Source organism: Mustela putorius, unplaced genomic scaffold, assembly GCF_011764305.1.
Source record: "Mustela putorius furo isolate JIRA1106 unplaced genomic scaffold, ASM1176430v1.1 tig00003858_pilon_pilon_pilon, whole genome shotgun sequence".
NCBI lineage: Eukaryota > Metazoa > Chordata > Mammalia > Carnivora > Mustelidae > Mustela > Mustela putorius.
The window spans coordinates 17,540,274-17,567,582 of NW_025422010.1; the positions used below are offsets into that span (position 1 = coordinate 17,540,274).

Here is a 27,309-nt window from a genome sequence, read left to right on the forward strand (position 1 = left end):
TTACATGGTTGCATAGTAATGTGAATATACTTAATGTCACTGAAGTATAAACTCACAAATAATTTAAATGCTAAGTTTCATGTTATATATATTTTACTACAATTTTTTTAAAAGTCCTATTGAACATCAACAAAATGGTGGACTAGTAAGCTCCAAGCTGTCATTCCCCACTGAAACAAAATAGAATGAAAAAAACACCCAGACGCTCTCTGAACTAACTTTTCTGCGACTTAGAAAAACAATCAAAGGTTTAGAGCAGTCAAGCAAATGCCCAATTAAGTATAAAAGCAATCTTCAAATGGTAGAAAGTTTTGTGACATTTTTAGTCACTCTTGTCCCACTTCCGCCGAATGGGAGCGAGCTTAGTCTTGAGCAGGCTGCAGATTGGTTCCCACTTCCCTTATCTTCAATCAAAGGAAGCAGAGTAAAACCATATTGGTAAGTTACCATATATATCTGTTCTGAACTGTCTGGAGAATGCCTGAAAGACTAAGGCAAGAACATCATCTGTTTTGCATAACTTGGAACACAGGCCAAAAAAAAAAAAAAAAAAAAGTGGGCACTCTCATAAAATCATAAAAGCTGTACAACTACAATAAACCACAGATACCTGTGACAAGAGATTATAGTAGAAATGCACAACAGACTGTCTAGACCCGGAAGAGAAACTGGGATGAAACTCCTTGGAAATTTAAAAAGAAAAGGTCACTATCAGTCTTAAATAGAATGGCATAAACCAGCTTCTAGTGGGCAGAAAAATTAATGGAGGGGTGGCCTGGGTGACTCAGTCAGATTTTGGCTCAGGTGATGATCTCAGGGTTCTGAGACTGGGCCTCCACCCTGGCCATGGAGCCTGTTCAACCCCCTGCACTCTCCCTAAGTGTACACACTCTCTCCCTAAATAAATACATACATACATACATACATACATACATACATACATAAAGGAAAATGAACAAATAATGGCCAAAAGAAAGGAGAAAGATTAGAAGCTTGCATGATTAGAACCTAAACTTGATGGAATACTGGTACGTAGAAGAGATAAAGATTGATAGAAGATAAATGACTGAGGATCCAAGAAATATTAAGGAGTATAGAATGATGAAACAAAGATGTGACATTAACCTTGTAAAAAAGAAAAATAGAAAAATATTTCTATGTAAATATTATCCTCTCAAAAGGAAAAGGAGTCATATTCTAATCTAGAACACTTAATAGCAAGTTATTAGCCCCACACAGCCTCAATGCTCTCATTTGTAAAGCAAAGATAACTACAGTAACTATTATACAGGGCTGTTACAAAAATCTGATATATCCTTAGTAAATCACAGAAACATACTCACAGGTAATTTGATTTTCCTCCCTATAACTTTATAGGTGTATAGACACAGATGAACATAAGCTAGACTTTCTCTTGGTATGAATAAATGAAAAAGTTCTTATGATTTGATCTTACTCTGGGAAAGAGTGTTTGTTGTTTTTCAAAGTACTCTTTCAAATGACTGGGTATTTTTTTCTTTAGGGAATAATAAATGGATGTCATATGTTCTTTAGTTAGCAGCAGTACAACAATATTTTTAAAAAAGCAAATGTTATCTTCTTAAAGTTCCTATGAAAATTTTCATAAAATCAGAATTTTTTTCCTTTAAGAAGGCTCCATGCTCAGCATGGAGCCCAAAACAGGGCTTGAATTCACAATTCTGAGATTAAGACCTGAGCTGAGATCAAGAGTTGGAGACTTAAGCATATGAGCCACCCAGGCACCCCATCCAGATCTTGATAATTTGGGGATAAATGGGGACACCTGGGTGGCTCAGTCAGTTAAGCAGCCGACTCTTGGATTCAGCTCAGATCATGATCTTAGGGTCCTGAGATCAAGCTCCACGTCGGGCTCCACACTTAGCAGGGAGTCTGCTTGTAGATTCTCTCTCTCTCTCTCTTTCCCTCTGTCCCTACCCATGCTTGTGCACTTGCTCTTTCTGTCTCTCTTTCTAAAATAGATAAATGAATAAATCTTAAAAAAATAATAATAAGAGGAAAAAAAGAACTGAGACTCAGACCTGTGGAATCGTAACAAAAGATTTAACATTTGTATCACAGAAAAGAAAGAGAATATAAAAAGGATTAAAATAAATGAAGGCTAAAAATTTCCTACATTTGGCAAAAGACATAAACCTACATACTGAAGAAACTAACAAGACTGATCCAAATAAATCCAAACAAATAAAAAACTGTCAGACTAGAATTCTGTACCCAGCAAAAAGAGAAATCAAAGAAGGGGAGCAGGAGGCACGGGCTTTCAGTAATAGGATGAATAAGTCATGGGGATAAAAGGTAAAGCATAAGGAATATAGTCAAATGGTATTGTAATAGTATTGCATGGTAAAAAAAAAAGTAATGTATGGTAATAAATGTCTAACCACTTGGGCTGTACACCTGAAACTAATTTAACATTGCAAGACAACTATACTTCAATTAATAAAATGTATAAAAAATGAGATAACGTTGGGCTGACTGGATGGCTCTGACGGTTAAGCATCTAACTCTTGATTTCGATTCAGGTCATGATCTCAGGATCATGAAATTGAACCCCACATGGGGCTCTACCTTAGTGGAGAGTCTGCTTCTCTCCCTCTGCCCCTCCCCCAGCTTGCACACACTTGCGTTACTCTCTCTCTAAAAAATAAAAAAAATCTTGAAGGAAAAAAAAAGAGGGGTGCCCAGGAGGCTCAGAGGATTAAATATCTGTCTTTGGCTCAGGTCATGATCCCAGTGTTCTGAGATGGAGCCCAAGATGGGATCCCTGCTCAGCAGGTAGCCTGCTTCTCCCTCTCCCTCTGCCCCCTCCTCTGTTCTTGTGCACATGTGCTCTCTCACAAATAAATAAAATCTTAAAAAAAAAAAATATATATATATATATATATATAGTCAGATGACAGAAAACTAAGAAATTTGTTATGAGCAGACCTAAAATAACGGTTAAAGGAAATTCTCTAAATAAAAAGAAAATGATGAATGAAAGAATCTTAAGATACAAGAAAGAACAAATGAAAAGAGTAAAAATATGAGAAAATACAATACACTGTCATTTTCTTAAAAGCTGAAGCAAAAATGATAATGTTCTCTAGTTGTTTCTCAATGTATATAAGGTGATATTAAAGAGGACTATGAACAGGAGGATAAATTAACATAAACTAGGTAAGATTTCTACCCTTCACTCAAACTAGTAAAATGTCAACACCAATCAAATGTGATGTTACAAATGTCTAATTTAATACCCAGAGTAACCAATGAGAAAGCTATACAAAGAAGTATATACACACAAAAGCACTGTAGATAAATCAAAACAGAATAATAATAAATGTTCAAGTAGGTGAATAGGGAGCCAGAAAAACAAAAAATGGGAAGTTTAAACAAAAAACAGAACAGCATGTTTAAGCCCTAAAATTACAATTACATTAAATGTAAATAGTCTGAAGCAAAATTCAAGTTAAAAGACAGATTATCAGAGCTGATAAATAAAACATGACCAATCTACAGAAAGGAAACTTACCTCAAATGTAACAATATAGGTAGATTAAAAATAAAGGGGTAAGAAGCAATATACCATGCAAACAATAATCAAAAATAAGCTGGAGTTGATATATTATTCTGAAACAAAACAGACTTCAGAGCAAAGAAAATTACCGGGAACAGAATGGGAAATCATGGGCGCCTGGGTGGCTCAGTGGGTTAAGCCGCTGCCTTCGGCTCAGGTCATGATCTCAGGGTCCTGGGATCGAGTCCCGTATCGGGCTCTCTGCTCAGCAGGGAGCCTGCTTCCTTCTCTCTCTCTCTGCCTGCCTCTCAGTGTACTTGTAATTTCTCTCTGTCAAATAAATAAATAAAATCTTAAAAAAAAAAAAAAAAAAGAATGGGAAATCATGTGATGATAAAAGAGTGACTCCATTAAGAAGGCACAGGAAACTTAAATGAGCATGTTCTAGACAAGAGAAGTACAAAATATGTGAAGCAAAAATGGATAGAAATGAAAAGAAATATATAAATCCACAATTTTAATTGGAGAACACCACACTCCTCTCTCAGCAATTGTTAGAACTAGACAGAAAATCAGCAAGAACTCAACAACGCCAATGAACTAACAGGGTCTAATTAACGTTTACAGAATATTCCATCCAACAATGGCAAAATACACATTCCTTATAAGTGGTCACAGAACCTACCAAGTTAGGCCAAATCCTGTACCATACCTCAATCCTCAACAAATTTTTTTTAAAGATTTTATTTATTTGACAGACAGAGATCACAAGTAGGCAGAGAGGCAGGCAGAGAGAGGGGGAAGAAGGCTCCCCACTGAGCAAAGAGCCCAGGACCCTGGGATCATAACCTGAGCTGAAGGCAGAGGCTTTAAACCATTGAGCCACCCAGGCACCCCTCCTCAACAAATTTTTAAGAATTAAAATCATATAGTGTGTTCTCTGACCAAAATGTAATCAAACTAGAGCAAACAATAGAAAGATAGTAGGGAAAGTCCAAAGCACTTGCAAACTAAGTAACATGTTTCTAAATAATCCATGGTCAAAAGAAAGTCTCAAGGGAAATAACAATATACACTGAACTGAATGAAAATAAAAGTACAACATACCAAAATTTGTGGAACACAGCTAAAGGAGTGCTGAAAAAAAAAAAATGTCTGTCACTAAATACTCATTCATTAGAAAAGCATGAATTTGAATCACCTGAGCTCCTTTCTCAAAAAACTGGAAGAGCACAAAAAAATTAAAGCAAATATAAAAAAGGAAGCAATAAAGATAAAAACAAAAACCAATTAAACCGAACATAGAAAAACAAAAGTGAAAATTCAATAAAACAAAAAGCCAGTTCTTTGACAAGATCAATTAACTGACAACCCTCTAGCAAGAATGACAAGACACAAAGTACCAATAGGCACTATCATACAGATCCTGCAGCTATACAAAGAGTAATAAGGAAATATTATGAACAACTCCACATACAAATCTGACTTCAATAAAATAGACAATTCCTTAAACAACACAAACTACCCCAACTAACCCAATATCAATAAGATAATTTAAATAGTACCATTAGTTTCAATAATGTAACAGCAACCAAAGAAGAAATCTCCAGAGCCAGGTGGTTTCACTGGAGAGGTCTACCAAATGTTTAGAGAATTACCACCAATTCTATGCAGTCTCCTTCAGAAAAAAGAAAAGGAGAAAACACTTTCAAACTTATTTTATGCAGCTAATAGTACCCTGCTCCCAAATGAGACAAAGTATGAAGAACAAAAAATACAGACCAATTATCTTTTATGAATATGAATATATTCAGTAATATATAAAATCATACACCATAACCAACAAAAGCTTATCCCAAAGAAACAAGAATTATTCAGTATTCAAAAATCAATCAGCATTATTTACAATAGCCAAGACATGGAAGCAACCTAAGTGTCCATCAATGAATGAGTGGACGAGGAAAATGTGGTATATGTATACACAAACACAGAGGAATATAATTCAGCCATAAAAAAGGACAGAATCTTACCATTTGTGACAACATAGATGGACCTTGAGGGCATTATGTTAAGTCAAATAAGTTCAGAGAAAGAGAAATACCATATGATCTCACATATGTGTGGAATCTAAAAAAACAAGACCCCACAGATAAGAAAACAGTGGTTGCCACAGGCAAGAGATAGGGGGTGGACAAAATGGGTGAAGGCAGCAAAAATAATAATAATAATAATACAAATTCCAGTTATGAAATAAGTCATGGGGATATAATATATATAGCATGGTAACCACAATTAATAATACTGTATTGTATATTTGAAAGTTGTTCAGAGAGTAAATCTTAATTAAATATTCTAATCATAAGAAAAAAAATTCTGCATGTGGTAATGTATGTTGACTAGACTTACTGTGATCATTTCACAATGGAGGCAAATATTGAATTATTATGTTATGCACTTCAAACTAACAATGATGTATGTCAATTACAAACTTAAAAAAACTTTTAAAATCAATATAATTCACATGAAAAACTAAAGAAAAATATGTATCAACAAATGCAGAAAATGTACTGGAGAAAATCCAATACTTGCTGATGAGAAAAACTCTCAGAAAACTAGGAATACCTCAAGTTATATATATATATATATTTTTTTAAAGATTTTATTTATTTATTTGACAGAGAGAAATCACAAGTAGACGGAGAGGCAGCCATAGAGAGAGAGAGATAGGGAAGTAGGCTCCCTGCTGAGCAGAGAGCCCAACGCGGGACCCGATCCCAGGACCCTGAGATCATGGCCTGAGCCGAAGGCAGCGGCTTAACCCACTGAGCCACCCAGGCGCCCCTCAAGTTATATTTTTTTAAAAATCTACAAAAAAACCCTTAAAACTAATATCAAACCTAATAGTGAAAGACTATGTTTCCCCTCAAAAATCAAGAACAAGGCAAGGATGTCCTATCTTACCACTCTTATTCAATAGAGCACTCAAACTCATAGCCAGTTCAATAAAGCAAATAAGGGAAATAAAAGGCATACAAATGAGAAAGGAAAAAAATAAGTGTCCATATTTACAGATAATATGATTACCTATGCATTAAAGTCTCAAGATACAACAAAACAAAAACAAAAAAAAAACGCCTAGAACTAATAAGTGAGTTCTACAAGGTCATAACATCAACATGCAAAAATTAACGTTTCTATCTATTAACAATGAACATGAAACCAAAACTAAAATATAACTCCATTTACATTTAGTTAAATTAAAAAAGGGAATATTTAAGTATAAATCTAACAAAACATGTATAGGACTTAACTGAAAACCAAGAAACACTGATGAAAGAAATAAAAAAAGATCTAAATAAATGAAGAGACATGGGTTGGGAAATTCAGTATCCTACGACATCTAACTTCCTCAAGCTGACACATAGGTTTAACACAATTCCTATCAAATCCCAGCAAGTTTTGTAGATATAAGCAAAATTTTTCTATGATTTTTCTTTTTATTAGAAAAGCTAAAACAAATTTTTAGGAAGAATAATGTGGAAGAACAACTACATCCAAGTTTAAGACTTATACAGCTATAATAAAAACAATGTGCTATTCACAGAAGGACAGACCTGTAGATCAATGGAACAGAACAGAAAGACCAGAAATAGATTCACACAAGTATAGCCAAAAGCAATTCAGTGGAAGAAAGTACTTTTTTTTTTTTTTGAAAAGGAGCCTTTTCGGGGCGCCTGGGTGGCTCAGTGGGTTAAAGCCTCTGCCTTCAGCTCAGGTCATGATCCCAGGGTACTGGGATCAAGCCCCGTATCAGGCTCTCTGCTCAGCGGGGAGCCTGCTTCCTCCTCTCTCTCTGCCTGCCTCTCTGCCTACTTGTGATCTGTCAAATAAATAAATCTTTAAAAAAAAGAAAAGAAAAGAAAAAAGAAAAGGAGCCTTTTCAACAAATCTTGCTGAAGAACTGGATATCCATAAAAATGAACCTCCATCTAAATTTCATTACCTCATACAAAAACTAACTCAAACTGGATCACTGATTTTAAACAATAAAGAGTAAGGTTTTTTCCAATTTATTTTATTTCCATTCCAGTATACTAATATACAATGTTATATTAATCTCAGGTGAACGATACAGTGATTCAACGATTCTATGCATTATTCAGTGCTCATCATGATAAGCATACTCTTAATCCCCTTCACCTATTCCACTATCCCCCCACCCACCTACTCCCTGGTAACCCTCAGTTTGTTCTTTATAGATAAAATCTATTTTTCGGTTTGTCTCTTGTTTTTTTGTTGTTGCTCATTTGTTCTGTTCCTTAAACTCCACATATAAGTGAAATCATATGGCATTTGTCTTTCCACGACTAACTTATTTCACTCAGCATTATCCCCTCTACATCCATATTGTTGCAAAAAAGCAAAATTTCATTCTTCTTAAGGCTGAATAGCATTCCACTGTGTGTATACGTATGGTATATATGGTAAATACATGTGTATATATATATGCGTTGTGTGCATGTATATATATGTATGTGTCCATCTGGTATGTATGTATATAGACATAAATGGATACATGTTATACATACCTTACACATAATACACACACACACACACACACACACACACAAACATGCATCTTCTTCATCCATCCACTGATGGATACTGAGTTGCTTCAATATTCTGACTACTGTAAATAATGCTGCAATGAACATAGGAGTGCATGTATCTTTTTGATTTATAAGGTAACATTTAGGGAAAAAAACAAAACACGGTGAAATAGTGGGAGACCCACAGATTACTGAAGACTTCTGAGACGGGACAGAAAAAGCATGATCCATTAAAAAAAATTGATAAATTGGACTTAACCAAATTTAACAGCTTTTGCTCTGCAAAAGGTCCAGGTAAGAGGATAAAAAGACAAGTCAAATACTGGGAAAAAATATTTGAAAACCACATATACTAGAACACTTAAAGAACTCTTGAAGCTCATCAATAAAAACAGTCTGATCAGAAATGGGCAGAAGTGGGGTGCTGGTGGCTCAGTAGGTTAGGCCTCTGCCTTCAGCTCAGGTCATGGTCTCAGGGTCCTGGGATTGAGCCTCTATGCACAGGGCTCTCTGCTCAGCAGGGAGTCTGCATCCCCCACCCCTTCTCTCTGCCTGCCTCTATGCCTACTTGTGATCTCTTTCAAATAGACAAATAAAATATTTTTAAAAAAAGAAAGAAAGAAAGGCAAAAAAGGGTCCCTGGGTGGCTCAGTCAGTTAAGCATCTGCCTTCAGCCCGGGTCATGATCCCGGGTCCTGGGACTGAGTCCCATGGCAGGCTCCCCTGCTCAGCAGGGAGTCTGCTTCTCCCTCTCCCTCTGTTCCCCCCACCTGCTCATGCTCTCTTTCCCATACTCCCTCTCTCTTTCAAATAAATACATAAAATCTTAAAAAAAAAAAAAGAAATGAGCAAAATATATGAACAGACATTTCACCACAGAGATGAAATGCCAAATAAATAAAATCTTTTAAAAAATTAAAATAAAATAAATTTTAAAAATTTAAAAAAAGGAAAAAGAATTACAATTCCAATGTTGATGAAGATGCATCTGGAACTCTCATACACTGCAAGTGGCTATTTAAAATAGCAGGGCCACTCTGAAAAACTGTTTCATAGGAAGTATTATATGACCTGGCATTTGCACTCATGGGCATTTATCCTAGAAAAATGAAAACACTGTCCATGCAAAAACCTGTACATAAATGCTCATAACAGTGTTATCTCTAATAGCAAATGAAGAGGAATGACAAAAGTGTTTTCAATAGGTGAATAAGAAAACAAGCCATAGTTATCCATACCATGGAATAATACTATTATTAAAAATAATGAACTGAAGGATGCAACAACTTGAATGTATGACAGGGGCATTATGATGAGTGAAAAATACTCGTCTCCGAAGGTCACATACCTTATGATTTCATTCTAATAACATTTGTCAAAGAATAAAATTAGGGATCCCCATCTCTAAAACAAGAGATTAACAGTTGCCAGGGTTTAGGGATGTGTTTGTGGCTGGGGGGGGGGGGTGGGTAATACTGAGGGTGTAAAGGAGATCTTTGCAGTAATGGAATAGTTCTGTACCTTGATTGTGGCCATGGCTATAGAAATCTACACATGTGAAAAATGACACAGAACCATACACTGCACACTGAATCAGTTGCAATTTCCTGGTTTTGATACTGTACTACAGATATGTAAAATGTAGCCACTGTGGGAAACTAGGTGAAGAGTATGCTGGACCCCACTGCAACTTCCTATGAATCTGTAATTATTTCAAGACAAAAGTTAAAAAAAAAAAAAATACAAACAACAGTTGCCAATGCCAAAATAACACACAGGTTAAAATGATCTCACAATGATTTTCAGAGCAGCTATTATTAAAACGCTTCAAAAAATAAGGGCAAACACTATTAGAATTAATGAAGATAGTATAGTCAATAAATAACTAAATGGAGGATACCTGGGTGGCTCAGTTGGTTAAGTAGCCTCCTCTGGCTTAGGTCATAATCCCAGATTCCCCGGACTGAGCCCCACATCAGGCTCCCTGTTCAACTGGGAGTCTGTTTCTCCCTCTCACCCTCCCTGCGCTTGTGTGCACATGTTCTCTCTCTTTCAAATAAATGAATAAAATCTTTAAAAAAAAAAAAACAAAAAGAACTAAATGGAAACTTTGGATTGGAAAAATATAATAACCAAAATAAAAAACACACCTGAAAACTTGATAGCAACATGGAGATGACTCCCTATACCTGAAGACTGATTAACCACGACAACGAGAAAAAGAAATTTTTTAAATGAACAGAGCCTTTAGAACCTGGGTGATGACACCAAAACAGGGAACATTTATGTAATCAGAGTCCTAAAAGAACAGAAGAAAGCATGGTGCAGGAAAAATATTTGAGGAAACAAATGTTGAAAACTTCCCATATTGTCAGAAAGGCATAAACCTACAAATTCAAGAAGGTCAACAAACCACAACAGTATAAATACAAATGAATCCACTTCCAGACACATTATAATCAAACTGCTGAAAACTAAAGACAAAGAAAACACCTTGAGAGCAGTCAGAGGAAAATGGCTCATTACTTACAGAAGAAGAATGAGCTGGATGACTAGATTTAACACCAGAAACTATGTGAAACATAGTAACAACAAAAAAAGTGGAACACCATTTTTAAAGTGTTGAAAGAACTGTCAACCCAGAATTCTACAGCCACTGAAAAACTCCTGTTAAGAATGAAATAAAATTTTGACAGGAAGAAAAATAGAATTCATAGTCAGCTGACCTGCCTGCTGTAAAAAAAGCTACACATGGAGGAAAACAAAGTCCTAAAGGAAATTATTTAGGCAGAAAGAAAAGGATAGAAGGAAACTCGGAACATGAGCAAAGAAAGAAGAGCAACAGAAATGATAGGTATCTGTTTTTCTTCTATTGAACTATTTAAACTGTTTTTTGAAAGCAAAAATTATAACATTTTCTGTTGGAGTTTTCAATGTTTAAAGCTGCAATAGCATAAGACAACTGCAATAAAGGATAAAGGGTAAGATTTTTATATTAACATGAAGTGGTTGGATACTGATTCCACGTAGACGGTGAAAAGTTAAGTACATATATTCAAATCCCCAGAACAGCAGCCACTAAAAAAACTACACAAAAGATATCAAAAACACAAAAGATAAAATGGAATACTAAAAAGTGTATAAATAACCCGAAAGAAAGCAAGAAGAAAACAAGAACAGACACAAACGGAAGAAGCACAAAACAAATTATAAAACGAATGACTTAAGTCCCAATGCATTAATAATTACATTAAATATCAATATTCTTAACACACTTAACATGCATTAAAAGATCATCAGAATGGATTTTTTAAAATAAATCCACTACATGTTAGTATAAATATTTTTGTGAAAACTTTTAATTGATAAGAAAAATAGCATTGTTTTATATTGTTTACAAATCCCTTTTGTCTGGCTTACAAGAAGACAGCTCTCATCTACTTCTGCATTTAATCTGTTGCAATACATTATTTTGGTTAGGGTTCATGTAGCTATTAAGCTGGAAAAGAGTATTTTTTTTTTTTAAAGAGTTTATTTTTAAGTAATCTCCACACCCAGGGATGCCTGGGTGGCTCAGTAGTTTGGGCATCTGCTTTCGGCTCAGGTCATGATCCCAGAATCCTGGGATCGAGTCCGGCATCGGGCTCCCTGCTCAGTGGGGAAACTGCATCTCCCTCTGCCTGCTGTCCCCCTGCTTGCATGCTCTCTCATTCTCTCTCTCTCTGACAAATAAATAAATAAATATCTTTAAAGAAAAAAAAAAAAATCTCCATACCCAACATGGGACTCAAACTCACAATCTTGACATCAAGAGTCACGCTCTACCAACTGAGCCAGCCAGACTCCCTAAGAGTACTTTAATAGCATTTTCAGATAATTGTGAAAATTCTTCACTATAACACAAAATTTGACAAGTGGTATTTCTTTTTCCCTGCATTTTAAAAAATTATTTTTATTAACACATAATGTATTATTTGCCCCAGGGGTACAGGTGTGTGAATCATCAGGCTTATACATTTCACAGCACTCACCATAGCACACACCCTCCCCAATGACCATAACCCAGCCGCTACCCTGCCTCAGTTTGTTTTGTGAGATTAAGAGTCTCTTATGGTTTGTCTCCCACCCAATCCCATCCTGTTTCATTTTTTCCGACAAGTAGTATTTCTTAAAGGTTAGTTTCAATACGGGATCTTTTGGACTCTCTTTGCAATATTAAAATGTACTGGTCTATCTTGCACTTTGAGTAGATCTTTTCTCATGAATGATTTTACAACATCACATATCAGTCATTTAGAATATACTGGCTCATTGAATTATGAGCTCTTCCAAATACTGACATATTTCATCATACAATATTGAAAAATCACATTTGTTAATGTCATCACCAACCTCACAAAGAAGTCTTTAGGCCCTGGGAAGCTGTCGAGGTCAGGGTGGCAGATACAACTTTTCCAAAATTCTAATTTTCACCTAAAAGCTCTAATTTTATCACTGGCCACAAATATTATTAGTTGTTTTCTAGCCATCATACTTCAAAATCCAGTTAGCAGAGGTTCTTCCCCAGTAACACATACATACACGTAAGTAAAGCCACACAAAGACACATCCGTCATATTCAAAGACCATATTACTGAAAGTGCCAAGTATATGTTCGGTTCTGACATGGGTTAATCCCTTTACCAATTAAGTTTTTTTTTCCTTTTTTAAAAGTCAGTTTTATTGAGGTATAATGTATGTAAAGTAAAATTCATCCTTTTCAGGTTTACAGTTCTATGAATCTTGACAAACACAGTTCTATAACTGCCATGACCATCATCACAATCAAGATAGCGAACACTTGCATCACCCTAAATATTCTCTCATACCTCCCCTATTTTATCCCTAGCCCCTGAACAATGTTCAGTTCTTCTACAGGACAGTAATCCAAATACAAGGATATTAACCTTTTTAACATTTTCCCAAAGTCATCCCAAATGTTATTTCATACCAATACAGGAAAATATTACTATTGTCTACGGCTAATCATGTGCACAATGTTGTTTTGTTACTACACATTTAATTCTACTTCAGCTCACCAATATTTCGTAGCTCAGACTGCCTACCAACATTCACTTTCCAAACATGTCAAATTCCACAAAGATATATTTTAGCAGGCAACTATTTGAATCTTGCAATCCACTGCAGCTTCTATCAAAGAAATGGCTCCTACCCCTCATTCTGTCAAGTTCCAGATCACTGCTTCTCAGATAAAATATTATAGGACTTACTTTACCATTCAACCCACTTAACACATTAAGATATTTCCCCTCCTATTTCATGTCTCATTTTCCCCACTTCATTATTTACCAATCCCCATACTTTTCGGTCAGTTTAAATATTTTTCATTTAGTGTATTTTGTGTACAAAGCACCCTCTTAAGACTATGGAAACACTTCTCTCTGCAGCACATCTACAATCCTGGTGTTTCCACTATACTATAGACTAAGTATCAGAAAGTCTGCCACTTAGTGGCTATATGCTGTTAAGCAAATTCATTTACCTTTTCTAAGGTTTAATTTCATTTACACAGTGACAATAATATATGCCTCACCCAGCACATGAGATTGCTGTAAACATTAAATTATGAATTTGTAAAGTCTTATAAAAATAGTTATTACAGGCTTTTGGTCCCTCGTCCAAAATTCATATATCAAGGGGAAAAACACACCTATATCTTATACAGACCACTTGTAGTTTTTAAAATGTTATGCCCCGAGAACAGACACAGCTTAGATTTAAATAAATTACCAATTATACCGTATCTCTTAACATCATGTCAGTCATTCTTGACTTTTGTCACAGAAACATTTTCTAGTAATTCAACAATAAACAAATATTTATTGAAAACTTAAAATATGCCAGGTACTCTTCCAAGAACTAGTGACACATCAATGAACAAGACAATCAGGTACCAGGTCTCACAGAGCTAACATGTTGAGCATCCATGTCTCAAAGTATAATAGCTCTGAAGCCCAAGAGCTATTTAAGTAATCAAATAGTAATCAAATCAAATCAAAAGTAATCAAGTCAAATTTGTTTTCACAAATCAAAATGTGTTTTCATTTAGGAAAAAAAAATTTTAATCTCATAAGAACAGTAAATTTACAATCTCTTCTGAATTTGTAAAAAAGAAAAATTCTGTATTTTATATGGTAAATGATTCTTTTATAGCCTCTGCACATCTAAACAATTTCTTCATAAGTTCCTAAGAAAACAGCAGGACCTTTCCTTTTGGCAGGCAAAGGAACAAGGTACTGGGAGTACAACGATGATTTGATTCTTTATCAAATTTGACTCTCCTCCCCACCCCCCAAAAATCAGCTCAAACAAAATAAAACAAAACCAGCTTTCTCAGAAAATGCTATCATATGACCTGTTTTTCCTTAAACTTTACTTTAAAAAAGAGAAAACAGGGGCACCTGGGTGGCTCAGTCAGTTAAGTGTCTGCCTTCAGCCCAGGTCATGATCTCAGGATCCTGGATTGAGCCCAGGGTTGGGCTCTGTGAATGGTGGGGAGTCTGCTTCTCCCTCTGGTCACGCTTTCTCTTTCTCTCAAATAAAATCTTTAAGAAATAGAAGAAAGGAAGGAAGGAAGGAAGAGAGAGAGAGAGAGAAAGGAAGGAAGAAAGAGAGAAAGAAAGAAAGAAAGGAAGGAAAGGAGAGGAGAGAAGAAAGGAAGGGAAGGAGGGATGGAGAGAGGAAGAAACGAAGAGAGGGAGGGAGAAAGAAAGAAAGAAAAGAAAAGAATTTCTTAAATTGGAGGTTGTTTTTCCACCTAATCCTACTTGATTTTGTTTTCCTCACAGCAGATTCCAAAATGAGATATATGGAGGAGGCATAATATCTAGCTACTTGGCAATTATTCGGTCCTTCCCAAACCTGGCTATGCAATCACCTAAGCCCTGTTGAAAATACATATTTCAGCATACTTGTATCTCTTAACTCCAATTCTCATATAGTAGGGCTGTGGTTAAGCCTACAAGAATCTGTATTTGGTTTTGATGTATCTGATTCATGAATAGGCACTTGGAAAATTTTCAGTGTGTCACCCGAAGATTTATCATTACAGGAAAAGCACCAGGATGCTGGGATGGCTCAGTTGGTTAAGTGTCTGCCTTTGGCTCAGATCATGATCCCAGGGTGCTGGGATGGAGTCTTACAAGATCCGACAGCAGGCACCTTGCTCAGGAAGGAGCCTACTTCTGCGTCTGCCTGCTGTTCTCCCTGCTTGTGCTCACTCTCTTGCTCGCTCTCTCTCTCTCTGACAAATAAATAAAATCTTTAAGGAAAAAAAGAAAAAAAAAAGGCAAAGCACCACACAGACATCCCTCCATTAAAGGATCAGATGTTATCCCAGCTATAGTCTTGAGTTGGCAGTCTTTGGAAACTAGCTGACAATACTTACTCTAATTCTAGTGTCAGGTAACTTAATTTCGGTAAAAAAAAAGTTCATTTCCAAAAAAAAAAAAAAAAGAATAAACTACCATTACCTGGGATCCTCCTGATGAGGAGTCTCTACCTAATGTGGTAGATACTTGTTGTTTGGAACTGTCAGCATGTCATTTCCCTTTCTTGTGGTAACTGAACTCCAATTTCTACCCCTGCATTACACAACTCTAATATATCTTGGCACAAGGTGTCTCACCCTCAGTATTGAGAGTGGAGTACATGATGAAGGCAAAACCTTATTAGTAAAGCATATTCTAACTACCGTGATTGGTTCAAGTATGGGCACATGACTTGAGCTGGCCAAATCGGTTAGAGACTTCATTTGAAGGTTAGAAGAAAAGGCTTTTTCTTTCCATTGTACCTGAACAAGTCAAGTTGGAAGCTAAACTGGCAATCATCCTACAATCAGAGTAAGTTATTTGAGATGAAAGACAATACTAAAGAAGCAGATCTGGAAAACCAGCAACGAACCACATCATTTAAAGCCCTGAAAAAAAAAAAAAAAAAGACATTCCCAAAGCTAGAATCTACCTATATATAAAGTATTCAGATACAATAAATGTTCTTTATTGCTTAAGCTAATTTGGTTTGGGTTTTTAGTCCTTTACAACCTAAAGACTCCTAGTTAATACAGGTAAAAAGGAATACAAATCTTTTTTTTTTTAAAGATTTTATTTATTTATTTGATAGACAGAGATTACAAGTAGACAGGGAGGCAAGCGGGGGGTGGGGGGGTGGGGGCGGGGGAAACAGACTCCCGGCTGAGCAGAGAGCCCGATTTGAGGCTCCATCCCAGGACGCTGAGATAGTGACCTGAGCCAAAGGCAGAGGCTTAACCCACTGAGCCACCTCAGGTGCCCCAAAGGAATACAAACCTTTACAGGCATTAGCCTTCACGTCACTAAATCTAATGGCTATTCCCCAACTATTATAAGGAAGAAAGAGGCAGGGACTGAGCTTGAATGCTACAATTACAAAATAAGCTGCTTTTACTTAGATTATAATTATAATTCATTTAGTTATAATAAATAATTTATTCTAAAACTATCCAAGAAAACCCACATGAGGTTATTAACTTCTTCCTCCTTCTACTAGGAAGATAGTAGAAGCTTTGTGGGATGCACCTAAATATGGGTATACCAAAAGAGCCAATTAGCAACCCGGAGTGGCAAGACACCCACCTACAGACAAAAAAGCTTTGGGGCCAGGCCAGATGAGCACAGGGCATGAGATCAAAAGGAACCAAGGGGAAGCCATTTATCATCAGCTTACAGTATTGTTTTTGTGAGATTTCAACCTCTGTTTTACAGATCATCACATTTAATGTTCATCACTACCTTATTAATTATTTTGAACTCCATTTTATAGTTTGAAGAAAGAGTTGTTGTAAAAGTTTAAGTGATTTATCCAAGGTCAAAGAAAAGAAGAAAGGAAGAAGGAAGAAAGGAAGAAGGGGTGGAATAATGAACATGTCTTAACTGCTTGCCGTGTCCCACTGCCCTTGTTTTCCCAGAAACTGCCTCCCCATTCTCATAGTTCTCAAGGGATCCTGCCCTCCTGATTACAAGTGATTAAGGACGGGCCCCTGACCCAAGCCAAACCAATGACTCTTTTGCACCAGAGCTCCCTGAATTTGAGACTCAAAGACTTGAAAATCAGTGGCTGAAGCTGAAGCTATTAGATACAAAAGCTCTACTGCTCTGAGCAGCCATATTTTCCACAAGTGACTAAAACCAGTCTACAATGAGAGAGAGTAACACAAATATATCAAAAACTAATGATGTACTGTATGGTGACTAACATAAGATAATAAAAGAAAGAAAAGAAAGAATAAGAAAATAAAGGGAGAGAGCTTTGTTTGCACTGGAGGCCCAAGCTCTAGTTCTTACTGAAGTTCAACTGAATCTGAGATCAGGTTTCCCTGAATCGATAAATTCTTTTTGCCTAGGAAAATTCAAGTTGAGTTCTATCATCTGTAACTGTCAAGAATCCGAACTAATTTGGAGGAAAAGAACGGGGGTATAGGATGAGGTGATAATCATTCACAACAACTGACAAGTATTTTTGAACAATAAAGTCCAAAACTGTAATAAGCCCTCAAGGAATTCTCATTAGAGAGGTAAGAACAACACTCAAGACAGACTCATACAAGATAGCGGTGGTAAGTTCTGAACTACAGAAGACAATTACAAATATTATAGGAGTTCAAAAAAGTAAATAAAAGTATAACACAGTTGTGACTTAAGAATATACAGATGAGGGATGCCTGGGTGGCTCAGTTGGTTGGATGACTGCTTTTGGCTCAGGTCATGATCCCGGAGTCCCAGGATCGAGACCCGCATCGGGCTCCCAGCTCCACAGGGAGTCTGCTTCTCCCTCTGACCTTCTCCTCGCTCATGCTCTCTCTCTCACTGCCTGTCTCTCAAATAAACAAATAAAATCTGAAAAAAAAAAAAAAAAAAGAATATACAGATGAAAAAGGAAATTGGTGAGGCGAATACAGAAGAAAACTCAGAAAGAGAGAGAGGAAAAAAAAATAAGGCCTGGAACTGTGAGAGCAAAGGAGCAAAGGTAAGGAAAAGCAGGCAACATGAAGTAGAAACTGAAAAAACCACCTGGACCACTCTACCTTGGAGAGCAACAGGAAGTAAGGCTAAGTAAATAGGGAAGGTAAGACCACCTGACAAAAAGCACTAAAGTTAAGAAAAAGAAACACACAGTATGGATTATATTGGCAAACTGCTAGGATGTCCCACTAATTCAAGAATGTTGGGTTAAAAATTTGGACTTGGGCAGAGCAGCAATAACAGAAAACAAAGAAAAGAGTTTAAAAACATATTTCAAAAGAAGAATCCCATTCTACTCTTTTCCGAAGTTTTTTTTTTTTTTTTTTTTTTTTTTTTTTTTAAAGATTTTATTTATTTATTTGTCAGAGAGAGAGCGAGCGAGAGCGAGCATAGGCAGACAGAGTGGAAGGCAGAGTCAGAGGGAGAAGCAGGCTCCCTGCGGAGCAAGGAGCCCGATGTGGGACTCGATCCCAGGACGCTGGGATCATGACCTGAGCCGAAGGCAGCTGCTTAACCAACTGAGCCACCCAGGCGTCCCTTTTCCGAAGTTTTTAAGCAGTATTGCTAAATACAGAGGAACCTTCATCAAATCTGTAATATAAAGGTAAAGAAAATAGTAACTATCACTATCTGGATGAAACTACAGCACCTGCATATAAATTATTTCATTTATCCTCATAATTAAAACCTATGAAGTAAATATTATAATGATTCTCATTTGGCAGATTAAATATATTCAGGGTCAAAGAAGTTAGATAACTTGCCCAAGATCACGCAACTAAATAAAAAGCTGGCCTATGGTGTGGGGAGGTGGATAATAACACACTTGGTCAGCACAAAAGTCCTTTTTCCCAGGACAAATTACGAAGATATATAATGATGACAATGAGGATGATAATGATAGCTAACATCCACTAAATGCTGGGAACTATGCAAAGCACGTTACATGCATTATCGCAGTTAATACTCCTAACAGCCCTGTAAAAGTCTATGATTAATCTTATTTGAGGATGATGTGTTGAGTCTTAAAAAAACAAAACAAAACAAAACTAAGAACTTTACCCAATAATCACTAAGTTGTACACCTGAAACTAATGTAACATTATGCGTCAGCTGTGCTCAAATTAAAAAAAAAAAGAAAAAAAAAAAGCCACCAGGCTTATAAACAGCTGACCTGGGTAAGGTTCAAAATCAGACAGTCATACTCCACAGCATGTTCGTAACCACTATACTATACTGCCTCTATGATTACAGATTACTAGAAATAAGCAAAGGAAATAAAATTAGGCTGATACGAGTAAACACTTTTAGAGTAGATGATAAAAATCAGAGAAACATTTTCTTTGTACTCCTGCTGAAGTAGTAAAATTTAAGCAATTAATGACAGAACAGGTGATGTATAATTAAGACAGAATTTCTTGGTAAGGTTGGAAACGTAAATTTGTATCCAAAGACAAATTAATCTAAAGATGGTTAATTAGTGAACTTTGTATTATATTTCTAAAGAAAACCAAAGTTCAGAAAGTGGATATTATCTGTAAAAGGCCATATAATTTTTCAATTTACAATTTACAGAGTCAATCAGATGAGTATATTCAAGGCCTCAGATCCCCCAACCCCATTCCAATCAGCTCAGTTTTTCTTTAACTATATCATACCCACGTTCTTAGAAATCAAAAGTGTAATCTCTGAGTGTTGTTAGAACTAAGATTTTTCATGTAAAAGAAATATAAACTCAAAGTGATGATAAACTGAAATTGGAATTATCAATGTATTTTTTCTTCTTCCCAAAAATAAAAACTCATTGTTCTATTCATTAAACAAGAACAAGAAGCAATTTCATCTCAGCAACGATGAATATCCCTAGAATTCATATTGTGGTCTCAGACAATCATTCCCCACTAAAAGGAAAGGAATGGCTGGCTTCCAATGGGGCAAGAAATGTACAAGATGAGCCTGGGCATCTTTTATTTAAAAAAAAAACAAAAAACAAACCCAAAACAAACAAACAAAAAAACAAACAAGGAAGCTCTATCAAAGATTATTACAGTCATATACAAATTAGATGGGAATGTACTGATTTCCTTGATTATTGTCTATATCTTTGTAAATAGTCCCTTCCTTAAAGTTCTCTCAAATACCCGTTTGTGCCACATCTATCACACTAAGGCTCCAAATTACCTTACTTGGAGAAGTGGCAGTAAAGGAGAAAAACTAAAACATCCATCCTGTATTTTATAAATTGTATTTCATGGTAAGCAAACAGCCCTACAGACTGAGTGAAAGTTCTTAAATTCTTAAGTTCTCTTAATAGAAGAATTATAGTTAATAAATGTAAAAGGAATAATAGAATTAGAAAGTCATTATTTTGCTATCCCTAATGAAATGATTGATTCAATGAAGATTATAAGTGGATGGATGAAAGGATGAAGAAGGATTTTACAAAGCAAATGATTACAGGCAATTACCACCCAAAGGCACTGATCAACCTTAACATCACTGAGGGTGGGCTAGCCAGGTATTATAGGCTTCCTGACATGAAGTAAGAAAACACAATCTATGACTAAAAATGTGAAGCAATTAAATCAAGCTTTTAGATCTTACTACCAATTATAAGAAATATGGAAGATACAGGAGTAAATTAAATGACTTCACCAGGAAATAACAACAAAAATCCAGGATGTGACACACTATATAGTACCAACAACCTAGTTTTTTCAACAAGAAAATGTAAGGGCAGATAAGATACAGGGAGAAGACTGCACTATACTAAAAAGAGACCTCACAAACAAAAGGAAGATGTAGACTTTGGATCCAGATTTTTAAAAAGCAACTTTAATTTTGTTAGACGTGATAACGGCTATGGTGAGAATGAAGAAAATGTTTTCTGTTCTTTTTTAGAGATACTTACTGATGTATGTAGGGATGAAATGATAATATCTGGAATTTACTTTAAAATATTTTGGTAAGAAAAATGGTGATAAATAAAGCAAGTTTAATAAAATTTTGAAAATTTCAGAATCTAGGTAATGGGAGTTCATAATACTATTTTCCCTACTTCTATGTATGTTTGAAATTTTTCATTACAAAATTATCAAACTAAACAAAAATATTCTTTCCTATAGTTTTCAAACTTGAGTATGTCTAAGAATCCACAACTCATCCCAAAGAATCCTAGGACTCATCCCAAAAAATTCTGATTTTGTTTGTCTGGGCATGGGTCCAGATTCCATTTTTAACAAGTCCTCAAGTGAATCTGATACAGAGAATCTACAGACACATAGCTGAAAATTATACACTTAGACTACTTTACCACAAGTCTTTAAATATATCCCAAACCTTAAAGGAAAGGCATGATCATATCTTACCTCCCCTGTAAGCCTTACCCCACTCCTGTCTGCTCAAAATTTACCCTTTTCCTGAGACTACCAATTCTACAAACCAAGACCCATGTTTGTTTGTACTCACACAGTGTCCCCAGGGCCTATCAGAGTGCCCAGTACCCAATACACACCAGATAAACATTTGTTGAATGAATGAATGAATTAATGAATAACAGCAAAGAGAAAAAGGAAGAGTTAAATGAGGTCCACTATTTCAAAATTAGTTCCTCTGAGATAAACTTTCAATTTCTTTCCGAAAGTCAATACAGGAGTATGGAATAAAGTCTATAAAGTATGGGAATAAAACAGTACAATAAAAATAAACGAGGAATAAAGAGGCAGCACAGGTTAGTATACCTTTTAAAAGAAGACACAAGTTTAAGACAACCTCTCACCCTCTGAGATATCAACTTTGGATTTTCAAATTTGAACATCTATGTCTCACTGTTTAGAAACTGCAATGAAAATGTACTCCTAAATTTCACAATCTCCAACAGGCAGGCCAGGTGTATTAGAGAAGTAAACTACGTGTATACACTGTAATGGATATGCAAATAAGTAACTCAATTACTACCTTCTCTGTTGAAAAAGTGTTATGGACACAAGTCACAAATGCAAAAATAAAAAAGTGCCAAATATAACAATTAACAATTAGTTTAAGATGATCTTGCAAGGCTATACAGAACTAGTTCTAAAAATAGTGATTACCAAAGATCATTCCTATTTTTATATTTCTACCCCAACACCATTTAACTTTTAAATTCTATTAAGTAATGAATCAATGACACAACTTTTTAAGTTTTTAAAGAAGTATAATAAACAAAGACTCACAGAATTTTTAGAGACACAATGGACATCAGCAACTATATGGCCCAACCCTTCATTCTACAAAGGGGGAAACTGAAGCCCTCTCTTGGTCACAGAAAGAAATTAACAGCAAAACAAGTTTATGCCAATGCTCTCAATTTTCAATCCAGAAGTTTTTTTGTTGTCTTTTTTTTTAGTATACCATGCAAATGGCATATTTCAAAAAATATTTTCCATTGTGAAATGCACCATTTACCTTGTACACACAAGTGTGGCACCCATCAGCTATGCTCTGTACTTAAACTAAATGGATGTACCTCTTTTTTAGTGAGGATGGGAATGGGGAAGTAGAGCCAACTGACTACTTCAGCAACAGAACTCCATATGTACATCTTCTGACATGTGGAGTTTTCAGCCATATATGAAAACAGAATCTCATTTTTACCGTATGTACACATAGCAAAACTTACAATTATAAAACTAAACTGTAAAGTTGTGCAAAAACTAATCTAAAATTGAGAATTTACTCTTTGTTCATTACAAATTTTTTTATGTGGTTCCTTCTTCTGAATTAAAAACATTTCTGACTCAAGAGATTAATGAATGGTCCAATTCATGTCTCAGCTGTTACTCTGAGCCACCTCTCTATACACCCACAGGATACTTGTAGTGCAAGAGGGCCTATTTACAGAATGCATACTGAAAAGTACAAAAGATACACAAAGAAAGAGGACAAGATAACAACTAAATATCTGCAAACCAGCTCCCAACTGCCTTTCTTATAAACCCCTGGCACAAAGTATGTATGTTATAAATCATGACTTAATAGTCTCCAAAAGTCCCTCCCCATTCTACTCAGTCCCAACTAAATGTCTCCGTTTTTAGTTACAACTGGTTTGGACAGTTCAGTAAAATACAGCTGGATTATTAATTTATGGGCATGGCTTGAGGTGCCAGTATTATTCTGCACTCACAGAAGAAAATAAATATCAACTTCCAACCTAAACAGTCACTAGCATAAATAGGAATACTATAAATATGACAAAGATAGTAATTACCAATTAACAAATGCTTACTAAATGCCATATGCTGTGATAACTGCTTTGTCTATAATATTTTGTCCTTACAACAATCTAGTAGTATTATTCCCTCACTTTCCTTAAGAGGAAATAAACTCTTGACAGGTTAAAGTAACTCATCTAAAATTATCTAGCAAGTACATGGCAGAGACTACATTTGAATCCAAGTTTAAAGCCTACATAAAGATTCATTGAATGAATGAATGGAATAATTTGTTTAAAAAAATTACATACTGATACCCAAATTAACCAGGTATGCAATTGGTACTGGTTAACACCCATTAACTCATAAATTATGAACACTGGCAGGCATACAGCTTTAGGTTCAAAGATTTAATGACCTCGGGTCTTTTCATTTCACTAATATAACCCCAAATGTGATCAATTTAACTAGTACAATACACAGAGGGATTAAACAGCAATAATCTAGTATCAGGAATGCTAGCCAAAATCAGTTGAAATAATCTAACATGTAGCAAAGACTTGTTAAAGTTCACAACAAAAATTCCAGGTGAGTGACAGGTAGAGTAGCGGTATCAATGATAAGTATATGGAAGAAAGCTCTTTTAGTATATGAGAAATTTAAGTGGTAACATGATATCCGAGGACAGATGCCTGATGGGCAGTCAGATATTAGGATTTTTTTAATCAGATATTTAGGATTTTTTTGTTTAAATATTTTATTTGTCAGAGGCACAGAGAAAGAAAATAAGCAGGGTGAGAGGCAGGCAGGCATATAAATTATATGAGAAAAGATTGGTCAGCCACTTACCAGGGCTTCTTCCAGCTATATTACTTTATAACTACTAATACTCAACATTAGGATCTCAACCGCTCACCAAGGAGCCCACTTGAGATTCTCTTTCTCCTTCTGCCCCTCCCCCTGCTCACACACTCTCCTCTCTCTCTCAAAAAATAAGGAAATAAAAACTTTTAAAAAGGGAGAGAGATCCGCCAGCAGACTCTTCTGAAACCAAGTTTTGGGAACTTTCATTTGAAGAGTGGATGTACTCAAGTGAAGAACAAACAATTTCTTGATATCACACACACACACGACCCTAGAAATTGAATGCTGCACATAGCCCGTTAATACATACTCAATAAGTATCAATTAAATAAATCAACAATGGCCAAAATAATAAAGAAAGGCAACCAACTTAAAAGTGGTATCATCCCTACAAAAGATGTCCAAAGTCCAGATAGGAAAGAGTAAAAACAGACTCACTAAAAAAAGGAAAAGGTATCTGATAGGTCATTCTGAATGGTAGAATGAATGAATACTTAATGACAAACAAAATACCATGCAAAGAAAAATCAGGCTAGACACTATAAAACTGAAAAAAGGATTTGTCTCCAAAGAAAAAATTCAATCTTTATCAAGTCCAGATTAATAGAGTAACAAAATTTCAACACGTATCAATAAACAGTTATGGAACCAAACAGAAAAGAGAATCAAGACTGTAAGACTACAAGGGGCTTGGGGGGGAGGGGTCTGTCTTTTGACTATTCTTCCAAATGTTCTTTCACAAGTCTTAGGTTCCAAGATACCTGGCTGTCCTAACTCTGAAAAGGCCCTGACTGCTGACTTTCTTGACTCTTCCTCTTTGTTCAACTTTCATCTTTAACCATTTATCATCATATTAACTTCAACTTGCAACTCTGTGCAAATGATTTCTAAATTGTTATCTTTAATTATGAGCTCAGTTTCCTATCTCCAATAGCCTCCAGGTCATTTCCCTGTGGCTGTCCCACCACTATCCTTTGAAACACAACCTGAAATCAAACTGTTGCCTTTTCTTCCCAAGAGATTTCCAAACCTGACACTTCTTGTTTTCAACAGTCTCCCTATAACCTAGCCTCAAAGTTTTTTTAGCATCATCTAACTGTTTTCTCTCACTTTGGTTCCCTCTTCTCCCCAACCCGGAAAATCAAGTTCTACCAATTCTTCTTTTCCTATTTTAATGCCCCAATTTGGGACTTCAATAATTTCTGTGCTATTAATTTGTTAAAAAGTCCCCAATCTTAACTCTCTGATCTCTTTTTACACACTCCATCCTGCATACAACTACCAGATTCATCTTCATTCATCCTGGCACAGTATTGTTTACAAATATTTAATAGCCACAACATAATGAAGAAAACCTAAACTCCTATAGCCCAGCAATCAAATCCTCCACATTCTAGCCCTAGTCTATGTTTCCAAGCTCATTCCCTAACCATGTCACAGCCAATCACATCCTCTATTCATGCTATCCTCTACTCACCCTCTGAATGCCCTCTATATAGATCCTATCCACTGACATAAAGCACACTCTGGCCCTCACAACACACTCTTCCTTTCAATAACCAAGAGCATGTATCATCTACACCAATTATTTGAATTCTGTCACACATTTTTTTTTCAGTCTGCAAGGTGTTCTGCTCTATTTCTGTGTATAAATGCAAGATTAAGTCTAGTTTTCCTAGATAGACTGGACTTTCAAGAATCCATGCCTTATAGGGACACCTGGGTGGCTCAGTTGGTTAAGCGGCTGCCTTCGGCTCAGGTCATGATCCCAGCGTCCTGGGATCGAGTCCCACATCGGGCTCCTTGCTTGGCCGGGAGCCTGCTTCTCCCTCTGCCTCTGCCTGCCACTCTGTCTGCCTGTGCTTGCTCTCGCTTCTCTCTCTATGACAAATAAATAAAATAAAATCTTTAAAAAAAAAAAAGAAAAAAGAATCCATGCCTTATATTTCTTCGTATCTTCCACATTTCAACAAATCTCTGAGGTTCCCACCAATGAAACTAAGGCAGAGGCTATCCAACAACTTAAAAAGAAAAACCAAAAAACCCCTCCCTATACCACTATTTCATGGAATGAGATCAAAAAGCAAAACAGAATCAAAGATACATGGAAACTGGGTAAACATTAAAAGAATTGGGCGTCTTGAAACAAATTCTTAGTAGAAAGATGTGTTCTAATTCCTTCCACTTCTCTCATTCAATAAGATATTGTATTAAGCATCCACCATCCTGTTTCTCAGTATGAAAAGCATGCATAACGCAGGTGAGACATTTCAAATACATAACCCACAAGACTCTCCTTTCACCATCAAGGATGCTAAAAGTAATTCTGAAAGCGTTGGAAAGAAATTTTCTGGTAAAAGAGTACACATTTAAAAATATACACAGATATTTACAGTAACTAAAAGGCATGTTAACTTTAAATGATTAATATTCCTGATTCAAGATGAGATTTTTAAATATGATTTCTCTTAATGGCATTGTTTTGTTCACTTAATCCCATATATTGTATACATCTAACATTAATTTTCTGAGGAGGCTGTAAATAATTATTCGTATACATACCCCCGTAACCTTAGAGATTATGTGGTTTCGTTTGGACAAAACAGAATTATTATACAACTTTTAGTTGTTCAGTAAAGTAAAAGGAGAAACTCGCTTACAGAGTTTGCAACTATTAGTATCAGGGAAAGTCGATAAAACCTAAAAACTGTAATTATTAACAGAAGTGTAATCAATTAAAGATCTTTAAGAATTTGGCCTTTCATTTCATAAAAACCTCCTCAGAATGTTTTAAAAATGATAATGGTAAGCCCACCAGCACCAAAAAGGGCAGTTACGATAAAATATCTGTGCGCTACTCTTGTAATCAACTATACTGTAAAAGAGTTAATAATGTGGTGACCTACGAGTTATCTTAGGTCTTAACACTTAACAGTCCAGCAAAAAGTTCCTCCACTACTCAAATCACCTATGACATTTTGGCTTAAAAATCACTTCCTCAATATCGATTCTCCATTATCACTGCCAAGTCTAAAAACTAAACCCTC

At 35.8% G+C, this 27,309-nt stretch overlaps 1 protein-coding gene across 3 annotated transcripts in view; it reads right to left on the reverse strand.

Moving 5' to 3' along the window:
• ROCK1 (Rho associated coiled-coil containing protein kinase 1) overlaps positions 1–27,309 on the reverse strand; it is a 148,923-nt gene that overhangs the window by 121,011 nt on the left and 603 nt on the right. The gene's annotated exons all lie outside the window — the stretch shown is intronic.